Source organism: Entelurus aequoreus, linkage group LG22 (assembly GCF_033978785.1).
Source record: "Entelurus aequoreus isolate RoL-2023_Sb linkage group LG22, RoL_Eaeq_v1.1, whole genome shotgun sequence".
NCBI classification, from domain to species: domain Eukaryota; kingdom Metazoa; phylum Chordata; class Actinopteri; order Syngnathiformes; family Syngnathidae; genus Entelurus; species Entelurus aequoreus.
Window position 1 is genome coordinate 14,766,726 of NC_084752.1, and position 17,547 is coordinate 14,784,272.

General features: G+C 38.6%; 1 long non-coding RNA gene across 3 annotated transcripts in view; it reads left to right on the top strand.

Annotated features, from left to right (window-relative positions):
• The window catches only part of LOC133639651 (uncharacterized), a 61,461-nt gene that overhangs the window by 34,480 nt on the left and 9,434 nt on the right, over positions 1-17,547 (top strand). Inside the window, exons 3-5 of one of the 3 annotated variants that reach the window (XR_009823826.1) lie at positions 7,916-7,959; positions 8,067-8,141; positions 9,858-10,016. This is a non-coding gene — a long non-coding RNA (uncharacterized LOC133639651). The other 2 variants (XR_009823827.1, XR_009823828.1) reach the window with 2 other exon arrangements.

The window sequence follows — 17,547 nt, forward strand, 5'->3', positions numbered from 1 at the left end:
ATGAGCATTCCTCAACTTTCTCAGTCTTGTTTGCCACTTGTGCCAGCTTTTTTGTTGCAGGTATCAAATTCCAAATGAGCTAATATTTGCAAAAAATATCAAAGTTTTCCAGTTCGAACGTTAAATATATTGTCTTTGCAGTCAATTCAATTGAATATAGGTTGAAAAGGATTTGCACATCATTGTATTCTGTTTTTTTTACAAAGTACACAACGTGCCAACTTCACTGGTTTTGGTTTTGTAAGTAAACTTTGAACAATATTGCGGTCTAAAACACCACATTCAAATAATTATAGTTGCATATTACTTAGAGATACAAAGTCTCTAAGACACAGGCGTATTAGAAATGATCCAGTAACAAACGTGTCCACATCATTCAACTTACTGCGTCATAAGCTAAACATAATAAATTATTTTACGGCACTTGGTGTCGCTAAAAAATACAATTACCACTCCACTTCAATTTAAAGACAGTAAACATCCATTATAGGCTGTCAATAATAAGTAAGTTAGTATTTTGTAAACAATCACAAATACAACAATATAAACCAAATGTAACAAACTTAAAAAAACGATTCTCTTTTCAATTGTTTGAGTAAATAGTGCAAAATAACTAAAGCCTTTCTTCTACCTTTGTCTAAAAACATATGCTTTGAGTTTGTAAACAACATAGTGATGTATAAATTCTGTATATCAACATTATCTATGTAACAATATGAGCAACACAGCAACCAAAACAGATATTTGTGTAAATAAACACAATCTCCATCTCCGCACACTAGTATTGATCCGATACTGACACTAACCTAGGTATCAATGATTGGATAAATCCCCCAACACAAAGGGAGTATTGTAGAGCGGACACTTTAACCCTGGTGTCTCTGCCACCTGAGTACCTCACCAAAAAGTTAAATGACTATTTGCTTTAACTCTTGAATTGAGAAATGATGCTTATATTCAATGACAAATGACCACAAAATAGCATAAAAACAATGACCGCTAACTTATTTTGGACACATCACCTTTTGTTACTAAACATACTGTCATGATCACATAGGACGGGTTGGACTTGGTTCTTTATTTGCCTGTTCGGTATGATTTCCTATCCTAATGCTCTTGTGTTTGGTAGTATTTATTGTTTGGTGTCTGGGTTTTGGAGCACCTTTGTGTTCCTTGTCCTGTCAGCACACCTGTTCCTCATTGTTAACTTAGTTCCACATTGTCCCCTCCCTAAGTTCTGGTTCATTATCTCATGTATGTCAAAGTGTTCTGTTGCTTTTTGAGTTCCTGCTAGGCCTAAGTTACATTTATTTAGTCTGGTACAAAATAAAAGGACCTCCTGCTTGCACTTTGCTTACATTCTCTGCATTCTGTGATCACGCCAATGGCGGACATGCGGCATCGTTACATATATGTGGTTCGTGTTTAAACAAATACTGTGTAAAACAATGCAATTTGCACATGTTCTGGGAAGAATAGATGGAGAATTGTGCAAAAATTAGTGATTTCTTGGAAGCATCTGTCTTTGAAACTTATCTGGAACTGGTGACTCACTATAATGTTGCATGATTGTCAGGAAGCATTGCTTCATTAAATGGCTGAATCCCACATCATTGCATTAAACCAAATATAGTATTATGCACCTTTGATGCTTTGATTGCTTAGTTTTAAGTTATTAAGGGGGGGTTTGTGCAAGGATGTAGGCATACCTCGGATTTAACAGTTTCCATGTTAAAGAGTAGCATTATTATAACCCAATCCAGCTTTTATTTAAAGGGTTATGCACAAATTTGAACATACTGTATCATATTTATTGTCCGTTTTGTTGTTAAAGAAACAACAACGGACATACCGCAGTGCTGACACTTGTCTCATGCACCTGCATTCGTCACCACGGTCACACCTTGGTGAGATAATCAGTGAAACCAGACAAGCAAAGTGAGTCACCACAGTCCGGGAAAAAGGAGGAACTACTCATGCGCTTTATAGTGATACCATCAATTCTTCCTCTTTATCTAAATCTCGGTCTGTCTGTCTATATATATATATATATATATATATATATATATATATATATATATATATATATATATATATATATATATATATATATATATATATATATATATGTATGTATGTATGTATGTATGTATGTATATATATATATATATATATATATATATATATATATATACTTCGTCACGTATATGTATACATACATATACATATACGGCACAGGCCAAAAGTTTGGACACACATTCTCATTTCAATGCCTTTTCTTTATTTTCATGACTATTTACCTTGTAGATTGTCACTGAAGGCATCAAAACTATGACACCTGTGAAGTGAAAACCATTTTAGGTGAGTACCTCTTGAAGCTCATCAAGAGAATGCCAAGAGTGTGCAAAAAAAGTAATCAGAACAAAGGGTGGCTATTTTGAAGAAACTAGAATATAAAACATGTTTTCAGTTATTTCACCTTTTAAGTACATAACTCCACATGTGTTCATTCATAGTTTTGATGCCTTCAGTGACAATCTACAATGTATATAGTCAGGAAAATAAAGAAAATACATTCAATAAGAAGGTGTGTCCAAACTTATGGCCTGTACTGTATATATATATATATATATATATATATATATATATATATATATATATATATATATATATATATATATATATATATATATATATATATATATATATATATATATATATATATATATATATATATATTGATTCATACATTTTCCACCGCTTGTCCCTCACTGGGTCGCGGGGGGACTAGAACTTATCCCAGCTGCATTCGGGCGGAAGGCGGGGTACATATCTAATACAAATATGTTAAACTGAAAGTACACACATGTACATAGATTAAACTAAAATTTCAGAAGTAATTTTGAGGCTGAAAGTCCAAGTCTAAGTCTAAGTCTAAGTACTTGTCATCAATCTTGCTCCAACTTTCTCTGATTGCTGATGTCAGATCAGCTTTGCTGGTTGGAGTCTTGTAATGGACCATTTTCTTCAATTTCCACTACAGACTTTAATTTGGATTGAGGTCCGGATTATTTGCAGGGAATATCTTTCTTCAAAGAAGGTTTTTACAGGTTTTTGCTCTATGACAAGATGCATTATCATCTTGAAAAATGATGTCATCATCCCCAAACATCCTTTCGATTGATGGCATAAGAAAAGTGTCCAGAATGTCAATGTAAATGTTTGCGTGTCTTGTATTGGAGCCATGATTCATGTCAATCAACCTGGTGCAATGCTCTCCAAGATTTAAACACTCCTTTTTAATTGCAAACTTTAATGAACATATTTAGTCTGACGCAGGTGTTATCAGAATCAGAATAAGAAGTACTTTATTAATCCCCGAGGGGAAATTAAGATTTTCAGCACAATCCCATTCAAACCAGCTCAGTGGCCTTGTGATTAGAGTGTCCGCCCTGAGACTGGGAGGTTGTGAGTTCAAACCCAGGCCGAGTTATACCAAATACTACAAACAAATGGGACCCATTACCTCCCTGTTTGGCACGCCGCATCAAGGTTTGGAATTGGGGGTTAAATCACCAAAATGATTCCCGAGTTCGGCACACGCTGCTGCTCACTGCCCCCCTCACCTCCCAGGGGGTTAACGTGGGGATGGGTCAAATGCAGAGGACACATTTCACCACACCAAGGTGTGTGTGACAATAGTTTGGAACTTTAACTTTGACTTTAAATTTAAGAGCAGACAAACATTACAGGGAGACAGGACAGGATCGCTGACGGGTCTGCCAACTTCTGGCGCCCCTTACAAAAAAGATGAAAAACAGGTAAACTCCAGAAGGGACACTTCTACACACAGCCACAAATGTAAAACAACAAAAAAAACAAAAAATAATCAACCAATAATATACATTGTGCACACACGATTGCACCATGCATAGACAAGCAACCAAACAAAAACATCATTTAAACACACACTGTGGTGGCCTCAGCGGTGTTCCAAGCCATCGTCTGCTGGGGTAGGGGGAGCATGGCCAGAGACAGGAGCAAAGCAACCAAGAGAGCCGACTCCACCCTCGGCCGCCCACTAACTCTCGGCCAGTGTCCAGTCCGCATGGATGAGCGAGGATGCGTCCAAGGAGATCGAGGCATTCAATACATGCTCATCCAGACAAGACACTGTGAAGCTTGTCCGTTCCGGCGCCCAGCGCCAGCTCTGCATCCCTGTCTCTTCATCCCTGTCTCTTCATCCACATCTCCTTTCCTCCAGTTCTCCAAACAGACTCTAGTGTGGCAGAGACCCATCAGCTGATCCCCACGGCCAAGAGTCTCCCGGGAGGCAGATCCAGAAGCCCACAAAAAAAGCACCGCAAAAGTTACGAAAGTGCCACCCCTTGTCGCACAGCCCCAAAGGGTCCCGAACCAAAAGGCAAAAAAAAAACCACATGAAAACAAGAGGGAAACACCAGGAACACAAGAGGATGACACAAGCACAGAGCTCCTGCCACCAGCAGCCACTACAGCGGCGCCGTCTTGGAAAATGTTTTTTCATTTTTTTCACTCCGCTCGATCTAAAAATGTAACTGTTACTCACGACCACGATTTATATTCTTCATTTATTTTAATATTTCTTAAAGCCAGAACGTTCTCATTTGAAAAAAAACTATAGTTTTGTGTCTGTTATCCACTTCTTCTTCTTCTTCTTCTTCTTCTTTTTTTTTTTTTTACAAAATTAATCAACTGAATGAACATCCTCCATGTATAGTGATTCCATAATTTTTCCAGGGGTTGTAGTTGTAACTTTATTGTATCATGTGAAATAACTGAAAAAAATGTTTTATATTCTAGTTTCTTCAAAAGAGCAACCCTTTGCTCTGATTACTGTTTTTGCACACTCTTGGCATTCTGTTGATGAGCTTCAAGCACACCTGTGAAGTGAAAACAATTTCAGGTGACTACCTCTTGAAGCTCCTCGAGAGAATGCCTAGAGTGTGCAAAGCAGTAATCAGAGCAAAGGGTGGCTATTTTGTAGAAACTAGAATATAAAACATGTTTTCAGTTATTTCACCTTTTTTTTGTTAAGAACATAACTCCACATGTGTTCATTCATAGTTTTGATGCCTTCAGTGACAATCTACAATGTAAATAGTCATGAAAATAAAGAAAACATTGAATGAGAAGGTGTGTCCAAACATTTGGTCTGTACTGTATACACCACCGTTCAAAAGTTTGGGGTCACCCAAACAATTTTGTGGAATAGCCTTCATTTCTAAGAACAAGAATAGACTGTCGAGTTTCAGATGTAAGTTCTCTTTTTCTGGCCATTTTGAGCGTTTAATTGACCCCGCAAATGTGATGCTCCAGAAACTCAATCTGCTCAAAGGAAGGTCAGTTTTGTAGCTTCCGTAACGAGCTAAACTGTTTTCAGATGTGTGAACATGATTGCACAAGGGTTTTCTAATCATCAATTAGCCTTCTGAGCCAATGAGCAAACACATTGTACCATTAGAACACTGGAGTGATAGTTGCTGGAAATGGGCCTCTAAACACCTATGTAGATACTGCACCAAAAACCAGACATTTGCAGCTAGAATAGTCATTTACCACATTAGCAATGTATAGAGTGTATTTCTTAAAAGTTAAGACTAGTTTAAGGTTATCTTCATTGAAAAGTACAGTGCTTTTCCTTCAAAAATAAGGACATTTCAATGTGACCCCAAACTTTTGAACGGTAGTGTATATATATATATATATATATATGTAAAACCCCGTTTCCATATGAGTTGGGAAATTGTGCTAGATGTAAATATAAACGGAATACAATGATTTACAAATAATTTTCAACCCATATTCAGTTGAATATGCTACAAAGACAACATATTTGATGTTCAAACTGATAAAAAAAAAATCATTAATCATTAACTTTAGAATTTGATGCCAGCAACATGTGACAAAGAAGTTGGGAAAGGTGGCAATAAATACTGATAAAGTTGAGGAATGCTCATCAAACACTTATTTGGAACATCCCACAGGTGAACAGGCAAATTGGGAACAGGTGGGTGCCATGATTGGGTATAAAAGTAGATTCCATGAAATGCTCAGTCATTCACAAACAAGGATGGGGCGAGGGTCACCACTTTGTCAACAAATGCGTGAGCAAATTGTTGAACAGTTTAAGAAAAACCTTTCTCAACCAGCAATTGCAAGGAATTTAGGGATTTCACCACCTACGGTTCGTAATATCATCAAATCACTGCATGTAAGCAGCTAAGCCCGTGACCTTCGATCCCTCAGGCTGTACTGCATCAACAAGCGACATCAGTGTGTAAAGGATATCGCCACATGGGCTCAGGAACACTTCAGAAACCCACTGTCTGTAACCACAGTTGGTCGCTACATCTGTAAGTGCAAGTTAAAACTCTCCTATGCAAGGCGAAAACCGTTTATCAACAACACCCAGAAACGCCGTCGGCTTCACTGGGCCTGAACTCATCTAAGATGGACTGATACAAAGTGGAAAAGTGTTCTGTGGTCTGACGAGTCCACATTTCAAATTGTTTTTGGAAACTGTGGACGTCGTGTCCTCCGGACCAAAGAGGAAAAGAACCATCCGGATTGTTATAGGCGCAAAGTTGAAAAGCCAGCATCTGTGATGGTATGGGGGTGTATTAGTGCCCAAGACATGGTAAACTTACACATCTGTGAAGGCGCCATTAATGCTGAAAGGTACATACAGGTTTTGGAGCAACATATGTTGCCATCCAAGCAATGTTACCATGGACGCCCCTGCTTATATCAGCAAGACAATGCCAAGCCACGTGTTACATCAACGTGGCTTCATAGTAAAAGAGTGCGGGTACTAGACTGGCCTGCCTGTAGTCCAGACCTGTCTCCCATTGAAAATGTGTGGCACATTATGAAGCCTAAAATACCACAACGGAGACCCCCGGACTGTTGAACAACTTAAGCTGTACATCAAGCAAGAATGGGAAATAATTCCACCTGAGAAGCTTCAAAAATGTGTCTCCTCAGTTCCCAAACGTTTACTGAGTGTTGTTAAAAGGAAAGGCCATGTAACACAGTGGTGAACATGCCCTTTCCCAATTACTTTGGCACGTCTTGCAGCCATGAAATTCTAATGTAATTATTATTTGCAAAAAAAATAAAGTTTATGAGTTTGAACATCAAATATCTTGTCTTTGTAGTGCATTCAATTGAATATGGGTTGAAAAGGATTTGCAAATCATTGTATTCCGTTTATATTTACATTTAACACAATTTCCCAACTCATATGGAAACGGGGTTTGTATATGTATATGTATATACAGTATATATAATTTGTAGATATTACATATGTTATATTTTATATTGCTACTATGGTACATTTTTAGTCTACTTTATACCTGCATTATCCTTTCCAGCCTTACCCTTTCCATCCTTTGTAACTGAGCTACTGTGTGGAACAATTTCCCTTGTGGATGAATAAAGTTTGTCTAAGTCTAAGTAAAAATATTTCACAGTAAATTAATGTAAGTTTTTCTGTTAAAGTAATGCAATTATTAACCAGCAAATTGCTGGGAATTTACAAATATTTTTTTTTCAGTGTAGTATTCTTACAGTTCCATTGGTGTCAACTCATGCCACACTTTGCTGTGAGCCCTTTGTGACAGTGATCGTCTGAAAGCAAGGGGCAAGGCATGCTGGGTCACGGCTGGTTATGTGGGTCAACGTGTTTAAGTGAATGAATGTGTCAATTGACAGGCTTCTTTCAAAAATAGCCCAAGGTCCACTTGACACTCTCGGGTTGTTGTTGTTTCTTAAAGGTACCCCATAATTTCCTGACCACCATGAATTAGACAATTTCGTGCTCCCATTTTGTCATGTTTTATCTTTACATACCACCAGTGTTTTCATTCTACAGCAGACTGTATGCGGTAAATTATGACTTCAGTTCTGGATGATATGGTAACAAAAACACAACAAAAACAGACTTCTGTTTCTCACAGGATGTAAACATGATTGGCCTGTTTTACAAAAGCGGCCTGTTTTCTCTTCTACCTTACACCCCACAGGAAGTTGTTCCATTGTCTCTACAGGGAGAGGAAGTGGCTTGAAGCAGACCACTAGCTCGATCTATTGGGAGTGAGGTAAATTATTTATCATCACTTACAAATGGATGGCATTGCTGGGTTGGCTGACCGCAGTGACCTGTCGAGACAGCTGACCTCTACTAAGTGAGAGACTCTCTTACAGTTGGTTGATTTTACAAGCAGTGATGTTTGCAGTTGGTAGGAGTAAATCTTTAAAGATCATAAAAATATCATAAGCAGAAAGTGTTATTTTTTTTACCCGATGAATGAAATTTCATAAGGTAGAATAATTGTAAAACTAAGAAAACATCAGAATCAAATTATTTAAAAAAATATTAAATTAAATTAAATTTTTTGAGTAGTTTACAATATTTTGTATTTAACAGTTTCTGAAAGTAGTAATTTTTACAAAATATAAAAAACAGTTGATGTTTTTTTGTTTTTTTTTAACATGTTTCTCACCTTTTTTAAAGTTTCATTAGACACTGTGAACAAATAATAAAAAAATATTTAATTGTATTAAATTTTATAAGCGATGACGTCATACGTCATTGAATGAGGGACTTGTCATTCCGTGTATCACCAATAGAGACCGACAGAGAACGTACCTTTGTATCCTCGCCTGAGCGGGATTGGTCAATAACGCGGAAGTGAGTGTTCCCCCGCTCCCCTCTAACTTTATGACACAAAAGTTCACATAACAAAACAAACGCCATCTTTCAAAACGGCAACAATACAAACATGAGAATAAAATCTCCAAATTCCATCCATCCATCCATTTACTACCGCTTGTCCCTTTTGGGATCGCGGGGGGTGCTGGAGCCTATGTATCATTTTACAAAATATGTTTACCAGAATTTTCAAACAATAACCAAGATAATAAAACTATCATAAAAGAAGTACCCATAAAACAAAATAAACGAGAGTGTTACTTGAAAGAAAATTAAGACAAACAAACAACATGAAAGCCTCATATCCGTGTATCTATTTCCAATTCTTAAACGCAAATCAAAAAACAAAATTAGGGCCGTTTTTCGATTTTTATTATATATGGCAGATTTTTTTACAAACCAAAAAAGGTTGATTTTCATAAAAATATTGCCATAACATTTCATTTTCTGCTGTTTTCCTTTTATGGATTTTTATTTTTCCAGATAAACACAAAAATAAACAAACATTTTTGCATTTTGGATGAACGTATATTCGATTTTTATCTGTGTGATGACAAATTAAACCGGAAGCAGTATTTAAGTTTTTTCTTTGCGTTTAGCACGTTTTAACATAACGGTAACGTCTTTGTTCAGCAAGAGTCCTATTGTCGTTTAAAAAAAGTGACATTAAATAGTTGTTCAACTTTTGTTTCAGAAATGAAAATTGGAAAAATGGCCCGAAATTCGTTTTTTGATTTGCATTTAAGAATTCGAAGTTGAATGAAAGGAAAGGTACACGGACCCTATACATTAAATTAAATAATGTTTTTAATGTTTTTTTTAATGCGGGAAGTTTTCATGACCTTTTTGCGTTTCATAGTCATAATTAATGAGTTGTAATATTTTTAAATAAAACAAAAATACATTTAGTTTACATGATTTACTCTGGATTTGTAATCTTGGAATTTTTCCTTGTAAAAATAAAAGTTTAATAGCATTCTCCTAGCGAAAGTTTGTGTTTTTACTAGTTGTGGCTATAAACTTACAAACAAGTGTCAAACTTTGTGTGTCTCAAAATATTAAAATACTTATTTGTGTTATAATTTGTCATTTCCGCCTAAAGTTACTCAAAGCCATCTAAAATACTACACTACCCACAATGCACCTCTACAAGGACGACCAAAAGGAACAACAAAGCGTTCCAGCCTCAATGACAGCTGAGCAGCTGGGGGAAACTTCAATGCCGACTACACCCTCGAACGGACACGCATAAGTTAACAATGTAAGTGTAACAACTTCTACTTTTTCAACTTACTGCTGACATTTCACAGTTTGGCACCTGTAGACGTCAAAGTAGTGTCTTCCGACAAACTTCGAGGGGAAATTGGCATAACGTTGCAGGGTGGGTGTTGCAGCGATACGTTTTCATGCTGATAGGATTATTATCTGTATTTCTGGCATCATTCAATGGAACTATATTCACCACATGTTGGTTATACATCATGTCAATATCTTAGGCATTTGCCTAAGATATTGACATGATTCTTAAGAAGCAAGTATGTTAGTGAACGTTAGCAATGTCAATAACAATTTTGCAGTAAAGTATCAGTATCAGCGTTGGTATGATCAATACTGCCCATGTATTGGATTAAGTATCTAATAGTGTTGTCCCGATACCATTTCGATACTTTTCAGTAATTTTCGATACTTTCCTAAATAAAGGGGACCACAAAAAATTGCATTCTTGGCTTTATTTTTAACAAAAAATCTTACGGTACATTAATAATATGTTTCTTATTGCAATGTTGTCCTTAAATAAAATAGTGAACATACAAGACAACTTGTCTTTTAGTAGTAAGTAAGTAAACAAAGGCTCCTAATTTAGCTGCTGACATACGGTATGCCGTAACATCCATCCATCCCTCTTCTTCTGCTTATCCGAGGTCGGGTCGCGGGGGCAGCAGCCTAAGCAGGGAAGCCCGGACTTCCCTCTCCCCAGCCACTTTTTCCAGCTCCTCCCGGGGGATCTCGAGGCGTTCCCAGGCCAGCCCGGAGACATAGTCTTCCCAACGTGTCTTGGGTCTTCCCCGTGGCCTCCTACCGGTTGGACGTGCCCTAAACACCTCCCTAGGGAGGCGTTTGGGTGGCATCCTGACCAGATGACCGAACTAGCTCATCTGGCTCCTCTCGAAGTGGAGGAGCAGCGGCTTTACTTTGAGCTCCTCCCGGATGACTGAGCTTCTCACCTTATCTCTAAGGGAGAGCCCCGCCACCCGGCGGAGGAAACTAATTTCGGTCGCTTGTACTCGTGATCTTGTCCTTTCGGTCATAACCCAAAGCTCATGACCATAGGTGAGGATGGGAACGTAGATCGACCGGTAAATTGAGAGCTTTGCCTTCCGGCTCAGCTCCTTCTTCACCACAACGGATCGATACAGCGTCCGCATTACTGAAGACGTCGCACCGATCCGCCTGTCGATCTCCCGGTCCACTCTTCCCTCCCTCGTGAACAAGACTCCAAGGTACTTGAACTCCTGCACTTTGGACAAGATCTCCTCCCCAACTTGGAGATGGCACTCCACCCTTTTCCGGGCGAGAACCATGGACTCTGACTTGGAGGCGCTGATTCTCATCCCACTCGCTTCACACTCAGCTGCGAACCGATCCAGTGAGAGCTGAAGATCCTGGCCAGATGAAGCCATCAAGACCACATCATCTGCTTAAAGCAGAGACCTAATCCTGCAGCCACCAATACGGATCCCCTTAACGCCCTGACTGCGCCTAGAAATTCTGTCCGTAAAAGTTATGAACAGAATCGGTGACAAAGAGCAGCCTTGGCGGAGTCCAACCTTCACCTTCACGGGTCCGACTTACTGCCGGCAATGCGTACCAAGCTCTGACACTGATCATACAGGGAGCGGATCGCTACAATCAACATTTGTGTCATTTTCCATTCTATTATTTTGTCAAAATTATTAAGGACAAGTGGTAAATAATTATTAATATAATTGTTAATTTACTGTTAATATCTGCTTTCTCTTTTAACATGTTCTATCTACACTTCTGTTAAAATGTAATAATCACTTATTCTTCTGTTGTTTGGATGCTTTACATTAGTTTTGGATGATACCACAAATTTTTGTGGGATCATCCACAAAAAGGTGGTATTAGATGTTTATAATGTCTATTTTCTGCTGGATCTACTCTCTATTTTATGCTGCAACTGTTACATATACTGTAATATTGTACATGGTAATTGTTATATATTGTATATATGATATAAACATATAATATAATATATCAGTATATATCATATACTGTACATATTTTATGTAAATATTACGTATGTTATATTTTATATTGCTACTACGGTACATTTTTAGTCTATTTTATACCTGCATTGTCCTTTAATAATAATAATAATGGATTCGATTTTATATTGCGCTTTTCTATTATTGGATAGTCAAAGCGCTCACAGAGAAGTGGGAACCCATCATTCATTCACACCTGGTGGTGGTAAGCTACATTTGTAGCCACAGCTGCCCTGAGGTAGACTGACGGAGGCGAGGCTGCCAGTTTGCGCCTACGGCCCCTCCGACCACCACCTATCATTCATTCATTCACCAGTGTGAGCGGCACCGGGGGCAAGGGTGAAGTGTCCTGCCCAAGGACACAACGGCAGCGATTTAGATGTCAAGAGACGGGAAGCGAACCTGCAACCTGCAATCCATCTTTTGTAACTGAGCTACTGTGTGAAACAATTTCCCTTGTGGATCATTAAAGTTTGTCTAAGTCTAAGTCTAAATTTAGGCATCAATCCGATACCAAGTCATTACAGGATCATACATTGGTTATATTAAAAGTCCTCATGTGTCCAGGGACATATATCCTGAGTTTATAAACATAATATACATTTTAAAAAGATTTTGTGGTGCTAAAAAATATCGATATAATCATAGGAGTATCGACTAGATACGCTCCCGTTCTTGGTATCATTACAGTGGATGTCAGGTGTAGATCCACCCATGGCATTTGTTTACATTCAGGAACGGCGTCATTAGCGGTGACGCCGGTGAGCTACGATGTGTAGTGAAGCATGTTTAGCTATTCCTCGTCCTGCAGGGATGATACTTGTAGGAAACTCACTTTATTTGTCGCCATGGAGGCGAGGATTAGAGATTTACAAGTAGCTAAAACACTGCCGACTGCCGACTCATAAGCTATAGCTTCACCTTTATCGTTAGTTTTTAAGCCAAAATGCCTCTGTTCTTTCTTTTCTGTCTACACACTGTGTCTGCTTGTAAGTACTTCGTGATTGTGCGCTGCCGAACACGCTCCTTTGCTTGTAAAACCAGCAATGACATGACAGGGGGGTGGGGGACCGGTACTTTTTAGAGGCGGTATAGCCGAATATGATTCATTAGTATCGCGGTACTATACCAATACCGGTATACCGTACAACCCATCCATCCATCCATCTTCTTCCGCTTATCCGAGGTCGGGTCGCGGGGTAAGCAGCCTAAGCAGGGAAGCCCAGACCTTCCTCTCCCCAGCCACTTCGTCCAGCTTCTCCCGGGGGATCCCGAGGCGTTCCCCTAGTATCTAAATATTTAAGTATCTAAACAACAGAAGAATAAGTGCTTATGACATTTTAACATAGTGTAGATAAACACATGTTACAACAGAATGTAACCACATATTAACAGGAAATTAGCAAAGAGATTAAGAAAGGAAGCTCCAATCCAAGTAATAGCGGATGGGAGTCCTGTGGGTCTAGGGGCAGTGTTAGTGCAGGACCAGCAGGGGAAGATGATACCTGTGTGTGTGTGTGTGTGTGTGATATGTGAGTCGCAGCTTGACAGATTGTAAACGTAGATACTCTCAGAGGGAGCGAGAAGCTTTAGCTCTAGTATGGGCTAGTGAGAGACTGCATCCTTATGTGTATGGTTTAGTTACTAATAAGTGACACGTTGGGCACGCAACACTATTTAGACACAGTTGCAATGTGTGGAGTTAATAAATGCTGCTATACAAGCGGGAGGTACACGGACTATATTCAAGGGTCATTTTGAAACGTACTATTAATTTAGTTTGCATGTTCTCCCCGTGACTGCGTGGGTTAAATGGTAAATGGGTTATACTTGTATAGCGCTTTTCTACCTTCAAGGTACTCAAAGTGCTTAGACACTATTTCCACATTCACACACACATTCACACACTGATGGTGGGAGCTGCCATGCAAGGCCCTAACCACCACGCCGTTCCCCTACAGGTACTCCGGCTTCCTCCCACCTCCAAAGACATGCACCTGGGAATAGGTTGATTGGCAACACTGAATTGTCCCTAGTGTGTGAATGTGAGTGTGAATGTTGTCTGTCTATCTGTGTTGGCCCTGTGATAAGGTGGCGACTTGTCCACGGTGTACCCCGCCTTCCACCCGAAAGCAGCTGGGATAGGCTACAGCACCCCCCGCGACCCTGAACGGGAAAATGGATTGATGGATGGACTATTGTTTATTAGGGTACCTCACAAAATGATGTGATATGCAATGCACGGCCCACAAGAACGATAACGTCTCAATATAGTAATGCAGTGATAGAGATGAAACAAAAAAAGTGTCATAGATTATATTTTGAGCACAAAAACAATTACACTGTTTTAATGCAGAAAAAGTGTAAACAGGATTTTTTCTTCAGTTGTTTGACAATCAGTGACATTGTTATAAAGCATGGCTGTCAAACGGTTAAAATATTTAATCGCGATAATCGCAGTTTGTCATCTATCACAAATAGATATAATTTTTCATCATGAACCTGCTCACTGGCCGTGTGGTGAGAGTGTCCGCCCTGAGATCGGTAAGTCGTGAGTTCAAACCCCGGCCGACTATAGAAGACTATAAAGACTATACAAATGGGACCCATTACCTCACCTGATTGGCATTGGGGGTTAAATCACCAAAATGATTCCTGAGCGTGGCCACCGCTGCTGCTCACTGCTCCCCTTACTTCACAAGGGGATGGGTCAAATTCAGAGGGTAATTTCACCACACCTAGTAGTGTCTGTGTGACTATCAGTTGTACTTAAATCTTTGAATAAGTGTACCCTAAACAGAAAATATTTAAGTATTTTTTAATTTTTTACAATAATTAATTGTCCACTAGGACAATTAATTTGCTTTAGTGAAATTGTTTTATTTTTTTAATATTATGCTTTTTCAATAGCTCAACACAAAATGGACGTAAATACACTTTCAATGATCGTGCTTTGATTGTCAATTATGTTCAGTAATGTAATCTGTAATATTTTTACCTGAATCAATGCTTCTGACAGTCTGTACATTCCAAATTGTATAAGTTACTGGTATTCATATCTCTGCATGACAATGTCTTAACCTTCCCTATTTATAAATATTTGTAATATTCAGCCTGCTAAATATTCTGTAATTACGAACTATCAATCAGAACAGTTTATAAAATAGTATACACTTTATTTAAACCTGCCAAAAACATTTATTTAGGTAGAAATATTACAGATTACATTGCAAAACATATTTGACAAAGCATGATCGTAATGTAAAACCATGTTTTATTTTGTTATGGTAGTAAAACCGGATTTGACGCATAGCACTGGTATTGTTAAGCTGGAAGTATATGATTGGCATGAGAAGAGATGTCTTGACATGTTTTAAAGGCTGAGCTTTTATTTCATCTTACTAAAGCAGTTAGTGTAACGTTCTACATCTTATGTTATCTTTTGCACTCAACCGTAATCTAAATACGAAAGTGAAGCTCCACCTCTCTGCAGGCGGTAATGTGTGCCAGCAGGCACTTGCTACAGTGATGTTTTCTCACGACAATTGAAGATAAAATAGTATTGTCGAGATAACGACTTGCAATGGCTCTGAACATGAACAGCAACATACAAACTCAACAGGTATAGAGTTTCCTTTGTCCCACTGGCAATCAAAGCACTTAACAGAAAACTACTGTAATAACCGGATGAAATAATAAGGAGTGCAATATTGGATAGTGCAATACGGGAGGTGTGCAATACGGGGGTAGTGTAATGTGTGATCTCATAACTAACTGATATACCTGCGCACTGTTGACTGTCGTCACTGTATTGTCGGATGAACTGTTTGTATGTATGTATGTATTTATGTTTGTATGTATGTATGTATGTATGTAAGTATAGCGTTGTGTGTTGATGTCCAAGACAAATTTCTCCTCGGAGACAATAAAGCTAATTCTTATTATTATTATTTCCATTAGGTACCATTTTCTTTGTGCATTTCGGCTCGGTATTTTTAACTAAGTAACTGAAAGCCATTACATTTTCCCACGCTACGGAATGGACCGAGGTTCCAAAAGGAGTCAGGATGCATACATGTTTAAAAAAAAAAAAAAAAAAAAGGAATTTATAGTTTTTAACTGTCCTCACTCTGGAAACATATTTTGTGTCTCTCGCAAGTCTCTTGCAAGCTCAAATCTTTTTAGTATAATCGTAACAAAAATATTTAGCATTTGCATGTTTTGGTACTGAATAAATGCAGTCTAGAATCATCGGGCTGGAGATAAAGTTAAATAAAGCCCTTCTGTTAGTGATTAGTTCTAATGAATAATATTTATCTCATGTTTGTTGCTTTCTGTGTGGACAGAAGTGCATGTTACTGTCCCTTTTTATAGAATGCGTCACGAGCTCAATGGCAGATAAGCCACTCGTTTTTCCTACCAAAGTGTTTGAAGGAAAATATAAGAACGGTAGAATAAAACCGCTTCTGTTCTTCTTTACATCCTAATCCTGTAGAAGTTTCACTGCATCAGTACAGCATGCCAATAATCCAAGGCATTTGTTTTCATTTCCCACAACAGTGATCAACAATGAAAGACGTTCAGAGCGGGAAGAGGTATCGATAATCGTATTTAAAGGGGAAGTGCAGTTGTTTTTAATTTTGCCTATTGTTTACAATCCTAATGAAAGACAAAAATACATTTTTTTTTTTGCATTCTAATTTGTAAAAATCAGCTCATTCTTGGTGGCTGGCAATACAGCTACTGGGAGCAATCCATTCGGCCTCTAAAGCAATTTAAAAATGCATCCAAAAACCCGCCAGCAATACTTTATTTATGTTCCGTAATCTCAGTAATAACCAAGCTGTAGCGACTTTGTTATTGTGAGAGCAAACACTGAGTGTTTCTTTAGGAGCACAGCGAATGGGGATCCTTACAAACATACAGCTCTTATTCAATTCGCCGTGCTCCGCCAAAGACCGCGTTAACGTCAAACGCAAAACCTGGGCATCCTTCGCTCATCCGCCATAAACCCTGAGAACCGCGGGGAACGGTCCAAAAAATTAAACATGTTACATTTTTTGCGGCGGTCTTGTTGGTTTGAAATGGCCCGTGTTCAATATGTTACATCTCCTTATTTTCTGGCAGACCAGGTACGAAATATACACTATATTGCCAAAAGTATTTGGCCACCTGCCTTGACTCACATATGAACTAACTTGAGGTGCCATCCCATTCCTAACTCATAGGGTTCAATATGATGTTGGTCCACTTTTCTCAGCTATTACAGCTTTAACTCTTCTGGGAAGGCTGTCCACAAGGTTGCGGAGTGTGTTTATAGGAATTTTTGACCATTCTTCCAAAAGCGCATTGGTGACTGAGAGCACACTGGCTCTCAGTCTCTGTTGTAATTCATCCCACCGGGTTCAGGTCAGGACTCCGTGCAGGCCAGTCAAATTAATCCACACCAGACACTATCATCCATGTCTTTATGGACCTTGCTTTGTGCACTGGTGCACAGTC